The sequence below is a fragment of the Neltuma alba genome, unplaced genomic scaffold (assembly GCF_004799145.2).
Source record: "Neltuma alba isolate B1F8T4 unplaced genomic scaffold, ASM479914v2 tig00000174_pilon, whole genome shotgun sequence".
NCBI lineage: Eukaryota > Viridiplantae > Streptophyta > Magnoliopsida > Fabales > Fabaceae > Neltuma > Neltuma alba.
In genome coordinates this window covers 237371-250127 of record NW_021631945.1, presented here as the reverse complement: position 1 = coordinate 250127, position 12757 = coordinate 237371, and the positions used below count along the sequence as shown (strand labels likewise).

The following is a 12757-nucleotide window of genomic DNA, read 5'->3' as shown; positions in this document are numbered from 1 at the left end:
AATACACATAAACTTTTAAAAAGCGAGCTAAAAAACATATCCGTTACTTTTTTTGTCGTAGGTCTCATTTAGTGTCTACGTAATTTGTACTCTCTTTTTTTTTACCAGCACGTAATTTGTAATTTGTACTCTAACCGGTGGAAACATGCCGACTCACATCATATTCATCCTATTTGTCTTATTCTCTTCCTTCTCCATAATTACCTCACTTTAAATTATTTTTAATTTTTTTTCCATTAAAAAACATCACCATCTCTCTTTTCTTCCTTTCCTTTTTGTCCCCTTATGGTCCCTCAAAAAATCTTTCCTCCAGTCGCCTCCTCTAGCTCTTTGATTAAGATGATGAAGACAATGATCTAGAATGGACAAAGCCTCCTAGATGCGCCTCTTCCCAACAACTTGTCAAGGCCAGCTCAAACTTTACCCTAACATCACAATCTTGTTTCTCTTTGTCTCTAGCAGACGGAAATCTAAACCTCGTCGTCACTCCGCAATCAAAAATCGAAAGCTCCTCATTACTCGAAGAGTTGAAGCATCGTGTTCGCCGATGCAATTGTGCTCAGAAATTCGACGCCTCAACCTTGTTGATGCCTAAACCTTGCTATGCTATCTTAATATGTGATTCTTGGTAGTCCCGTATCATGCTTTCACTTTGAGATTGATTTAGCTTGGCGGCGGCATTCTCTGAAAAGGTTTAGGGCTAATATTGGGCGTTCCTTGTCGATTGAGACTTGACAGAGAAAAGGAGAAAATTCTTGCCTTCAAGGTGTGGATTCCTCATGCCTAAATCTCTCTTTTCATTCAAACTTTCAATGATGCAGTCATAGTTTTCTTTGGCTTTTACATTTGTGTGGATATTTTCGTTTGATTTTGAGTAGTCAATTTGTTGGCGTTCAGCTATGCGAATCTGTTACGATGCTGGTTTGAAAATTCTTTTTCAATCTATGCAAATATTTAGTAGACGTTCAATGTATGTATTTTGGGTTTGCTTTATGCTACAGTGGAAGGAGGAGGACAATGGAAGGGGCCAATTGTGATAGTGGCACTGGTGGGATGATGGTGAAAACCGGAAAGGGTCGGTCATGAGGACGAAGAGAAGGGACGACAGTGGCTTGGAAGAATTTTCATAATTTTTAGATTTTTCAATTAGGATATTATTATTCCACATATGCACCCATATCAGCATCATTTTTAAGTCTAAATGTTCTCTAACAAACCGCTGAAGCAATTAATGGCATAGGCATTCTTGCCCCGTTTCCATAAGCTCATATGCATTTTTGCTCCTAACGATTTATTATGATGGCTGATGCTCTTTTTTGATATTATAATGGGTAAACTTCACCCTAAAATAAACTACACTAGTAACAATGTTGATCCTAACCCTTTCAATGCATGCTTTTACTCCCCCTCTCCCTTATTAGTTATTATAAGAAATAATTATCAAAATCACACTATTAAAAATATTAGTTAAATTTAATTAAAAACAATAAATATGTAATATATATTTATTAATTATACCCTTGGTTGTAAAGAGGGTATGTGAAAGATGATCAGTGAAAGTTTATTGCAAGGAGATAATAAATAACAAATATATAATGAGGATAGAAGTGAAAATATCAGTTTAAAATTTCATAAAAAGAGAATTTGTTTATTATATTTAGAATATTACTATGAGAGAGTTTGTTATAAAAAAAGGACAAAGGAAGTAATATATATTTCGTCTATCTTAAGATATAAACATAAAATAACTAATTTAAAAAGTTGGCTAAAATTGGTTAAAGATAAAAAGATATTAAAAAATACAAAATAAAGTGGGAAAATGAGGCAAAAAAGATAATAAAAATGTAAAATACTCTGAATATTGATAAATAACAAATTAAGAATTACTATAAAAATATGTTGATACTTACTAGTAAGTCCTAAAATAAATTAGTAATTGTCATTTCCTACTCCAAAATTTGTCCTTTTAAGCTGCTCTATTATAATTGGGACTTTTTGGTACTTATAACTTTTTCTTAGGATTTTATAGCAATTCTCTCTACAAAATAAAAGAATTAAAACTAAAATATGAGCAAAAAAGAGGGGGCATGAAAGATGAGGAGAGGGAAGGTGAAATGGTCGGAAATTGACACGCAACTCCTAGTAAGACAAAATGAGGAGGCATGTGGTTCAGCTTCAATCCTATTCGCCATGCTTCTCTTCTTCTTCTCCCTTGTCATTCTTCTTCCCCGTCTTAACCTCTAGAACACTCATTCGACGGTCACCCAGAGCACTCAATTTTTTTTGTTAGTGTTGTGCAAATCTGGGAGGATGAAGAAGCACAGATCAATGACGATGATAAGTAAATGAATAAAAAAAGCATAGACACACACATGCGGAGGAAGACCAAGGATGATGCTGTAAACTTAAGAGGGATGAAAGGGATGGGAAAGTGAAAGGGACAGTGTCGCAACTGAAAATGGGAAAATCAGAAAATAATATTTGGAATATTAAAAAAAATTTAAAGTATTTATTAATATGATTAAGCACCGAATCAGGCCAAACTGATTGGTCCTAAAGGTTAGTACGAGGCGCAGGGGACGCTTTCCTAAGCTTGACTAAAATGTTATTGCAAATCTCAAGAGAAATCTGGGTTAATCTAGACAATTAACCCGGTCTAGACTGAGTCCAACAAAAAAAAAACCCGGTCTAGACAACTTGGACTTGTGTTCGGGTTGATTTTTTTAGCTCCAATCTCAACTAAGTTGGGTTTGGCTAGACTGAGTTACTTAAACTGTTAGGTTTTTTGCACGACCTCAAATTGGGTGATTCTTTTTTTCCAACAACAATTAGGTGATTCTAAATATTGAGAAAATAGAGAATTTGATAGCAGACGAGTTTCTGGATGAGTTGGCACATGTAGCGAGTTATGACAATGAATCTTAACCCTAACTACATGGCAATATGTGTCCATAGGTATGCTTAGTTAAATTTTAGTGTTACATCTTTGCTTACCGCCATAACCAATGGCATTCATGAAATTCTTCAACAGAAGAACTAATACTTTTGATGGTATAGACTAAGGATTCAGTATAAAAAGGTTATAAAGCCCTAACTAAAAATTGGGAAAATTATGAGGATTGCTATATTAGTTTTTCCAAATTTTTAATATAGAAAATGAGTGAATATATAATTAGTACGAAAAATGATAGAAAAAATACTGTTAAAAAATTTTGAAATTCTAAATTGAGGATTCAAATTTCAATAATCTTATTGGTATAATTTAGACATTTGAAATGTTGGAAAAAAGGCATCATTACTCTTACCTTTTTCTTTTGTAAAAGCCCACTTGCCAGTCTTACCATCAACTAGCCACTAGAGCTCCAACAAACCTTCTGGTACAATAGTTTGCATTTGAAGCTCTAGCATTGGTGACCCTCAACCTCTGCTAGCTGCCGGCATGGTTTATATTACATTTTTCAATTTTTCAATAAGAGTAGTAGTAGCAAAATAAATATAGTAAATAGTCAGCAATAAAAGCATTCTCCATGAAGTTATTTAAGCGTAGGAGTAAGTTGTAAACTTGTGGCAAAATAGGTGACCATTTACTTGAATAAATTTATGGAGAAACCCCCTCTTGCTTTGTTATTACTTATTATTCAAAAAATGTATTATTTATTATATTTACTTCGTTATTTACTAATCTTGTTTCGAAATCCGAAAAATGTACTAGGAATTTTCACACTTGAATAAATTTATGAATGATAATGAGTTTATTAGGTCTAAATTTATGTAAAAATTTAAATTAAATTGTGATGACATAACGTAAATCTTTTTTTATTTAAATTGCATAATTTTTTAATTTTACTGGGATTATATAATTTTAATTTTAATTTTTAATTATGAAATTCTTTAAATTTTTAATGGCAATATATATACTAAGTCAATGACAAGAATATAAAAGAGAACTACAGTAAGATAAAAGGAAATTCTAATTAAATCCGTTTAAAAAACTCACATTTAAATTTATTTTTTAACTATGAAGGGGGATTATAGTCTTTTAACAATGTTAAGAAATTCCTAATCAGGCCTACTGGCTTTATTAGGAATTTATTAGAATTAATATGTAAGTTTAAATTTAGATTTTGGCATTTTAACTGGTTATTGATATTCTTCTAATAATAAATTCACTCAGATTGGACGTTATTTGCTTTGGTAAATAGCAGCCTAAGAAATCATAATAGTGTTTTATATGAAAGAATCATGATATTAGTTTTAAAATGCTATTTTAAAGAGTCTCCCTTGTGAATATTACTTACGTTTCAAACACTTTCATCATATATCTACCTGAAAAAGTAAAGGCTTATCAACATAATGATATATTATGCTACTGCAGAAAAGACGCTTTACCGTGGTTTTAGGGCCGATGTGAATGCTTGTCGATGTGAAAAAATGGAGCATAACGGTTATTAGACTATTGCGGAAAGTATTTTCCATGGCGGTTAATTACCAAAACTGTCATAGAAAGTCCTCTACAAGTATTGTTTTACGGCCTACTTTCCACGATGATTGGTTTAATAACCACTACGGAAAATAGTTTCCACAGCAATTTACTATATATCTATCATGAAAGGTTTAATTTTTTTTTTATATATAATTTGTTTTATTTCTTGCACAGCCTCGTTGTATTGAAACAAATCAAAACACACCAATTTCCAGCTAGCAAACCAAACAGACCATGCAGTAAACAATTTGGAGCTATCATAAGCATTCTATTTTATTTCAAAATCCAATTAAATTATATACTAACATTCAATTCAACTAAAACTCAACTAAACCTACTTTGATTAAAACTTAATAAACATGTTAATGCCAAAACTCAAATCTAACAATTAGATAACCAAAATTTCCAATTGAACTAAACCTAATGAGCAATTCAATTGATAAACCAATTCCTAGTTCAATTAACCTCTAATAAATCAAAAGACCTAACCAATGCTAAAATTTTCACAATGTTCATCAACCCATATATTCAACTATTATTATTGACAACTAGTCCCTTATTGCGTTGATTTCTTCGACTTCATATTCCTCTTCATTTTGAAATGCCTGCAAAATAGAAGGAACCAAAATAATTAATCAAGTATTAAAAATGTGAAAAAAAAATTGAAGAATCACAAAGTATTAATTGTGTCACTTCTATTTATCTCATGTAGTTTCTCAATGACCCCTGTCTCAATGATGTCATAAATATAGTAAATCACATAATATCCATGATAAAGCCCAATTTTTATATATTTTATCCCACATTAATTTAGGATTTAAATGATAATTTTGAGCTTAAATGAACTTTTTATGCATTATTGAATTAATTGGTTGATTTTTGGATTTTGGATAAAAATTGAGATTTTGGATTAAAAATATAGATATTTTGTGATTTCCTATTTTGACTTGGAATTAATTTTTCCTATTTCTTTGGAAACAAGTCTCATATTTTTAGAAAGATTATTTTTAGAAAGTTTTGCAATTTCTTGCCTAATTTTTATGCAGATCTGATATTTAATTTTTGATTATATTTGGATATAATCTACATTAATATATGCACTTAAATTCTTGTAGGTCGAGAAAGAGCATATGAGAAATCCAATGGTGCAAGATTGTTTCTTGGGATTTAAACACAATCCGATGACTAATTTTCAGAGGACAATTCAACACCTAATGTCCGGAGGGACGGATCACGTTGAGGCTGGCGGTCAAGAGAATTATTCACTTCTCCATTCCTGCGTAATGCCCATAAATTCCCCTCCTTCACGTCACGCAACCCATGAGCAATTGAATAACCATCTTTCTCTCACATCCATTTCCCTGAAGCGATCCCGCTCCCACCTCCACATCATCATCACCTTTCATCAATTCATGGCCGTAGCATTTAACAATTTTGGAGGAGAAGGCAATTGATGGAAGCTTAAGCTTGTTAGGGAGGCAACTTGGGAGGAGCATGGAAAAGACTAGAGCCTTGGGCTAGCACTTGAAGACCACAAGGGAGTGATGTTCCATTTATCTTTTTAATTCAAGGACTTGAGATTATTTAGTTTTAAATAATTTTAAGTTGTATTTTTGTTGAGACAATTTAGTTTAGATTGTCATCTTTATTCTTGGATTGGATTGATATTTGGATTTTATTTGTGTTGAGACACTTGTTGGAATTTATGTTTAGAACCTTTGCATTGTTAATTGAATTTATAATTGAGTTTTCATTATGAGTTTAATTATCAATGTGGTTTGAATTGCAAAATTTGGATTCTTTTGCCTCTTAATTGTTTAATTAAGCTGGTTAATTGTCTAATTGTTTAATTGGATAATTTTAAACATAATTTCCAGAATTAATTGAGTTATTTTTCATTGGTTTTAATAAGCTTAATTAACCAACCTTATACTGTTATGAGTTCTCTAATAGTTTAAGGGTTTTTGAAATTGAGGGTTCCCTTTGTTTCAAATAAGTGATTAAGTTTATTAATTCCACTCTCTTATCACTTCCCTTTGGTTTAATTAACTAATTAAGGTTATGAAGGTTAAATCCATGCAAATCCTAAGTTGTCCCCTCTACCTTACTTGAAGAGAACTTCTCCATTTTTACTTGTTAATTCTCTTTGCTTTCTGATTAATTTTCTTTATTCATTATTTTTATTTTCCTTCAAAAAACCCCCCCAAAAATTGCATTGCATTCATTTAATTTTAATTTAATTTTCATATAGGTTTTAGGACATTTGCATCTTTCATTTAGAATTAGAATTTTGCATTTTAGTTTAGGTCCAATTTATTGCATTTTTTTATCACCTAAATTTTTACCTAAAGAAACCCATAACTTGCTCCTTGGAAGTAATGACCTAAGTCGATCCTAAACTACAAATTAATTAGGACCTAGTTTAATTGAGTGCTTTAACGACAGAAGCATCATCAATCCGCATTTAACATTCTCAGGTTGATGAGTGTAAGATCTCTCTTTTTCACCATATAAGTTATCAAATAGAAGTAAAAAGAGCCACATTCGCCTCAAGATTAGAAAATCAAGTTTTTAAAAATTTTCTTCTTGAGTTATTATTCATAGAGTAACCTTAAAATTTTGACCAAATTTAATAATTCGTAACTAATTTAAAAAAAAATAAAATGAAGTGGTTCTAATTTCTATTTGAAGCTCTTTTAATTTTTTGCATATGAGAAATATAGATCTAGACTTTAATTTGCCAAAAGTTTACTATTTATTTAGTTAAAACTGTACTTTTCATATTTTTGTTATAACTCCAAAAGTTCATAACTTTTTGTGCCTAGCTCAAAATTAGGTGATCTACCACTCTATTTGAAAGTTAGGATGAGTACTTTGTCTGCCAAATCTTATGACCAGATTCATTCATTTGCCTAAAAAGTCGTGCTTATTAATTTATAATATTTAAGCCTTTTTTTTTACCCCTTTTAATGCCATTCTTTAGGCATTTCATGGCATGGTCATGTCGTATAAGCCATTCATCATCCACGTCAAAGAGTACTTATAGTATGATTATATTTACATAAAATAATTTATTAACTCATACAATAATCCATGTGAAATTACAATCCATATAGCTTAAACATAGATTCATAAGTAAATTATTGTATGGCATCTCATGCAACTTTTCCTCAAGCCTTCACATTCTATCCTTTGTCTCTTGAAGTGCTAGTCCCTAGATTGTGTCATTTTAAATAGACAAGGGGTGAGATTTTATAGAAATTTCAGTAGTAATAAACCATAACAAAAATGCTAACAATACAATATTATGTCATGTTATATATGTCAATAAGCATCATGCATTATCGTTTGTATCATTATACCATGGAAAGGGAGCACATCATCATACCATTCCATAACTCAACTATGCATATTGCCAAGGTATCAAATGCAAGGAGTTTAATACATCATATCACATCTAGCTCAACTACCTCATGGTATACACACATATAGCAAACTAACAAACAATGCAAGTTAACATCAAACTTGTAAGTTCTTGCTGCATCTTTCAAGTTTGACTCTTGCCTCCTTTCCTTTGTCCTTGGAGCTTTTCTTGCCAATAGATAATGCCTATCAAATATATAATAGGGGCACTCTAGGTTTAGCACAAGTTTTCAACCTTTTTCTATCCTTTAATCCCTATGCCGCCTTTTAGTCATTTATATAATGACTTGTACCATTTTGGGCAGCAAAATATCATGGGGTTTTCATCCTCTTTTTTTATCAAAATTAAATCCAAATCAATCACTAATCAAGACAATTAAACCCTTAAAAGAATCCTTAACTTACCTTTTGTATTGCCTTGAAATTGACTTAGTTTTCTTCTTCCTCTTTCTCTTCTTTTTACCTTCCTTTTCATGTCTCCTCAACTTGGCCAAATTATGTGTCTGTGGAGGTTATTTATAGATAAATTTTTGCCCTTGGTTTTTCTTCTTTTGCCCTGGGAAAATATTAGAATTTCAATGGCAATTTGTCCCCTCATCAAGCAATCTTTTATATGATCATGCCAAGTGTTATGAGAGAATAAGATGACTAGCTATGTGTCCCCTTGCATCATCTTTCTTATATTATCTCCCTTACATCATCAAGCTAGGTAGTACAATTTTGGAAGAAGAAGGAAGAAGAGTCAACCAAATTGAACTCATGAACACATTATCTTCTTGTTAAGTGTCTTTAGCATATTTAACATGTGATCAAAGACAATCATTTTAATCCTTTTTCAATTATGCCCCTTAACAAATGGCATAATTCCAACCTTGTCTTTCCCCTCAAGAAAATGGTGCCAAAATTGCTTGAAAAATGGGAGAAAAAATTTGTCCCAATAAGCTTTAAGTTATTTCACTATATAACCACACACTATTGGTTAAATTTTTTTTGAATCTTGTCCAATCTAATAGCTTCAAAAATTTATTTCTCTATGCCAATAATTCACTTTTATTGAGAGAAAATTCACTAATTTTTCTTAGGTCAAAATTTGACCCGTAACTCATTCTGTTCAAATTTTTCCAAAATTGGCATTTTACCGACATAATTCGGTTTTAAATATTTTTAAAGCCAACCTTCTCACCAAGGGTTGGGAATAATAAAATCTGTAATAAACTCTCAATTAATTTTTTCTCATTGCTATCTGAACAATTAAAGCTTTTGTACATTTAAAATAATTCACTTTAGCTAATTTTGTCTGATTTAGCAAAAAAAATCCATAATTATAGAAATTTTTTTAAAAAATAATTCTCATTCTGTTTTTATCATTTAGGTCTAAAATACTATTCTAGATACTTTGTTTTGCTTTTTATGAATTTTTTGGGAATTTTTAGGAATTTTGGGCATAGTTTCCAATGCTACCCTTCCTTAACCAAAACTTTTTAAAATAACAGTTTAGTCCTCGCCTCCATTTTACTTTAAAAGTTGTTCTGTTTCTGTCTCTACTATTTTATCTGACCATAGTTAGTTTTGAATCCCTCATCCTGTAGGTTAAAATTTACAAGATGTGATAATGACGGTACTAACAAAACAAAAATATTAAATTCAATACATTAGTAAATATATAACTTTGTATCTATTGAATTTGTAATCATAAAACATAGTCTAAAAAAACATACTCTTGGGAGAATCCATGTTGGTTGAGAATGATCCGTTTTCTTTTTGCTGACTAAACAATCCTTGTAGGGCCTTGTCACTAATTGGGAAAAAATATTACAACATTTTATTTAAACTTTCTACACAAAAACTCACGTCTTGACAAAAGTCCTTAGTTTTACCATGCGACATCCAATTTGTGCATCTCAAATTTATCCCAGCACAAATAACATACTCTTTTAACTCAAAAATGTCAACTATTGTTTAAGCATTTAACATACGGATAACAATATAAGTCATCCCTTTTGTTATAGCCTTTTTCTAAGCAAACTCAAGAAACTTTTTAACCCCATTCTTATAGTCCTTGCTCATTCTCCTAACTTTCATCCAACAAAAATCCATTGACCAAACACCCAAAAGATTATTCTTAACAAAAATTTTTTGAAAAATTCAAAACAAATATAAAAAATTATGCAAAAAATTACAAACTTAAACATTAATCAACTATGAAGTATTCAATATGTAACTCATGTTGTATATAGGAAGTCATTAAAGTTTTCATAAGTGTTATCAATCATATTATTATGTAATGGAATTACTTTTGTGGCCTGAATGAGAAGAAATCATTAGGTTTAATGTTTAATTGTTAATGTATAACTGTAATAGAATATTCCATTATAGGCTTGGCGGTTTTTGGTAAATGTTGTCACTTAAGAGGTCAATTCCATTATACATCTAGTAAATTATGAAATTTATTATTATCATGTTTGTTATGTTGTTGTTATGATGTGCTTACATATGTTAATTTGTCAACACATTTTGGCCCTTATTTAATTCCCATAAGTGGCTAAGTTGCAAAAATCGTTATGAATTTAGAAACTTTCATTAGGCAAGTTGTCATTCATATATATGTTTAGTAAAATTGTCTAGAAATGGATTAAAATTAATTACAAATAAACAGATTACAAATCCCTTGATGACAATGGTATCTTGCATAATGCATGTTGTCATTTTCGTTACTTGTTTTGTAAAATAATATACAAATGACTTAAAACAGGTTGTGAAAATCGTTTTGCAACTAGTAACTTTCATTACGCAAGTTTTTATTTCCATTACATGTTTAATAAAATTTTCCTAAATGGTTTAAGATTGGTTTGTAAATAAAATTGAGTTGTAAATAAATAGATTGCAAATCTCGAATGAAAATCATTTTTGTTACTTGTTTTGTGAAATAATGTGAATGACTTAAAACATGTTCAAGAATTGTTATGCAACTAATAATTTTTATTACACAAGTTGTATGAAACCCTGGTGGTATGAAAGAAAGGGCATGAAAGTAATTTGTCAAAATTACAATCTCGATTTAATACCTATAGACATACTTGTCTTTTTATGAAATTAGAATGACTTGTTTAAGATTTTAGAATATGTTAAATATGGTTAATAAAATTACAATGTAGCTTATGTTAAACATAATTGCACATGCCAACAACCTCGAAGGAGAAATAGTATTCAGACATTCAACTTCATTTTTTAGTAACAGGACGAAAGATAAGAGTTTATGATGGCGTATATACACACAGTAAGCAGATAAACATTTGAGGTAGCTGGATGGAGATAGTTATCATCAATTCGGCTGGCAACAATTGTAGCTTATTAAATTAAATTTTTAGTATTTCAACAGTAACATTATAAAAAAATCGACTTTTAGTCACGATAAAAGTCTTTCAGTGGTGACAAAAATCTTTACCAAGTCAATGCTACAGTAACTATCGCTGATACTTTTCAACCATGACAAAGTGAGTCGCTACTAAAACTATAATTTCAATGCTTTCAATGGCAACAAAAGTTATCGCTAAAAGACCCTTCAGCACTCATCCCTTTCTCCTCCTTTCCACTCTCTTATTCTCACACCACATTATCTCTTTGACCCCCTCTCTCATACAACATGTGAAAATACTTTATTTAAATCCAACCTGAAAAATATAAATTTTATATTTTAACAGATATAAAATTTTTAATATAAGTATATAAAAATTATTGTATCATATTAATGATTGAAATTATCATATAATGTATGTGTTCTTTTAATAATTGAAATTATACTTTGTGAGGCTTTCAATGGTGACATTTAGAGACGACATGATGAGTCACTACTAAAAACCCTTGAAAGTTTCATTTTCAAAAATTGACCTTCAGTGGTGACTCGAAAAAGTCACCGTTAAAAGTTTGACGTTAAGGGTTGCTACTGAAAGTCTTATAGTGATACTTAATGTTGTCACATCCTATAAATTTTAACCCTGATAATGAGAATAAAAAATTAAGTCAAGGGCCAATAGGAATAGTAGACTGGCTAACAAAGCCATGTATGACAATATTTTTATAATATCTGGTATAGGTAGGACAGACTGTAAGGGGATGTCAAAAAAATAAGAAAATTCCCCAAAATAAAAATAAGAAAAATTTAGAATTGAGGATTCAGAATAGTGTATAAGGTAAAGAGGGGTAAAAATAAATTATTATAGAATTTTCAAGATTTATTAGTATTTTATGACTGGACAGGGATTTTTGGCTATAATTATTTATTTGAGCCAACCTGAGGCCTCAACAAAATTGAAAAAGTATGAAAAAATTATTTAGCATATTATTATGAATTTTAAAATTATCTCTGGACTCAGGATGGATAATTAATGATGAAACTTTATTAGTAAAACTCGATTTCAGAGAAAATTCAATACAGGAGGTCAGAGGTGGAAATAAATTCCAGAAAAATTTACAAGGCCTTTTTATATTAAAATAGAATTTTTGAGGCAGAGAAATGAATTTTTGGAGGCCTAGAACTATTTTTGAAAATAGTAACTGATATAACAAGTTTTGATTGGAAATTGATAATTTTTGGTCGGGCCACACTCCCCTTTCCTTTCTAATTAGTTTTGGACTCATTTTGGGCTAACAAAGCACAAAAAATTTGTGCAGCCTATGATCCCTTATGTCAAGAGAACCCAAGCCCAAAACAAGCCCAAAATAACCATGGAAAATCAAGACTAAAGGGACACTTGGCATCATCCAAACTTGAAGGGTTATGAAGAGGGACACATGTCCCTTTAGGTGGCAGCAAATCAGGTCATTTGGGAGGGGTTATGGCCAGCTTAAGAG

General features: G+C 30.7%; 1 long non-coding RNA gene across 1 annotated transcript; it reads left to right on the top strand.

Annotated features, from left to right (window-relative positions):
* The first annotated feature begins 362 nt into the window (after positions 1–362).
* LOC114755249 (uncharacterized) lies at positions 363–1263 on the top strand. The gene is made up of 2 exons (XR_003741294.1): positions 363–766; positions 898–1263. It is a non-coding gene; the product is annotated as an uncharacterized LOC114755249 (long non-coding RNA).
* Positions 1264–12757: the final 11494 nt, after the last annotated feature.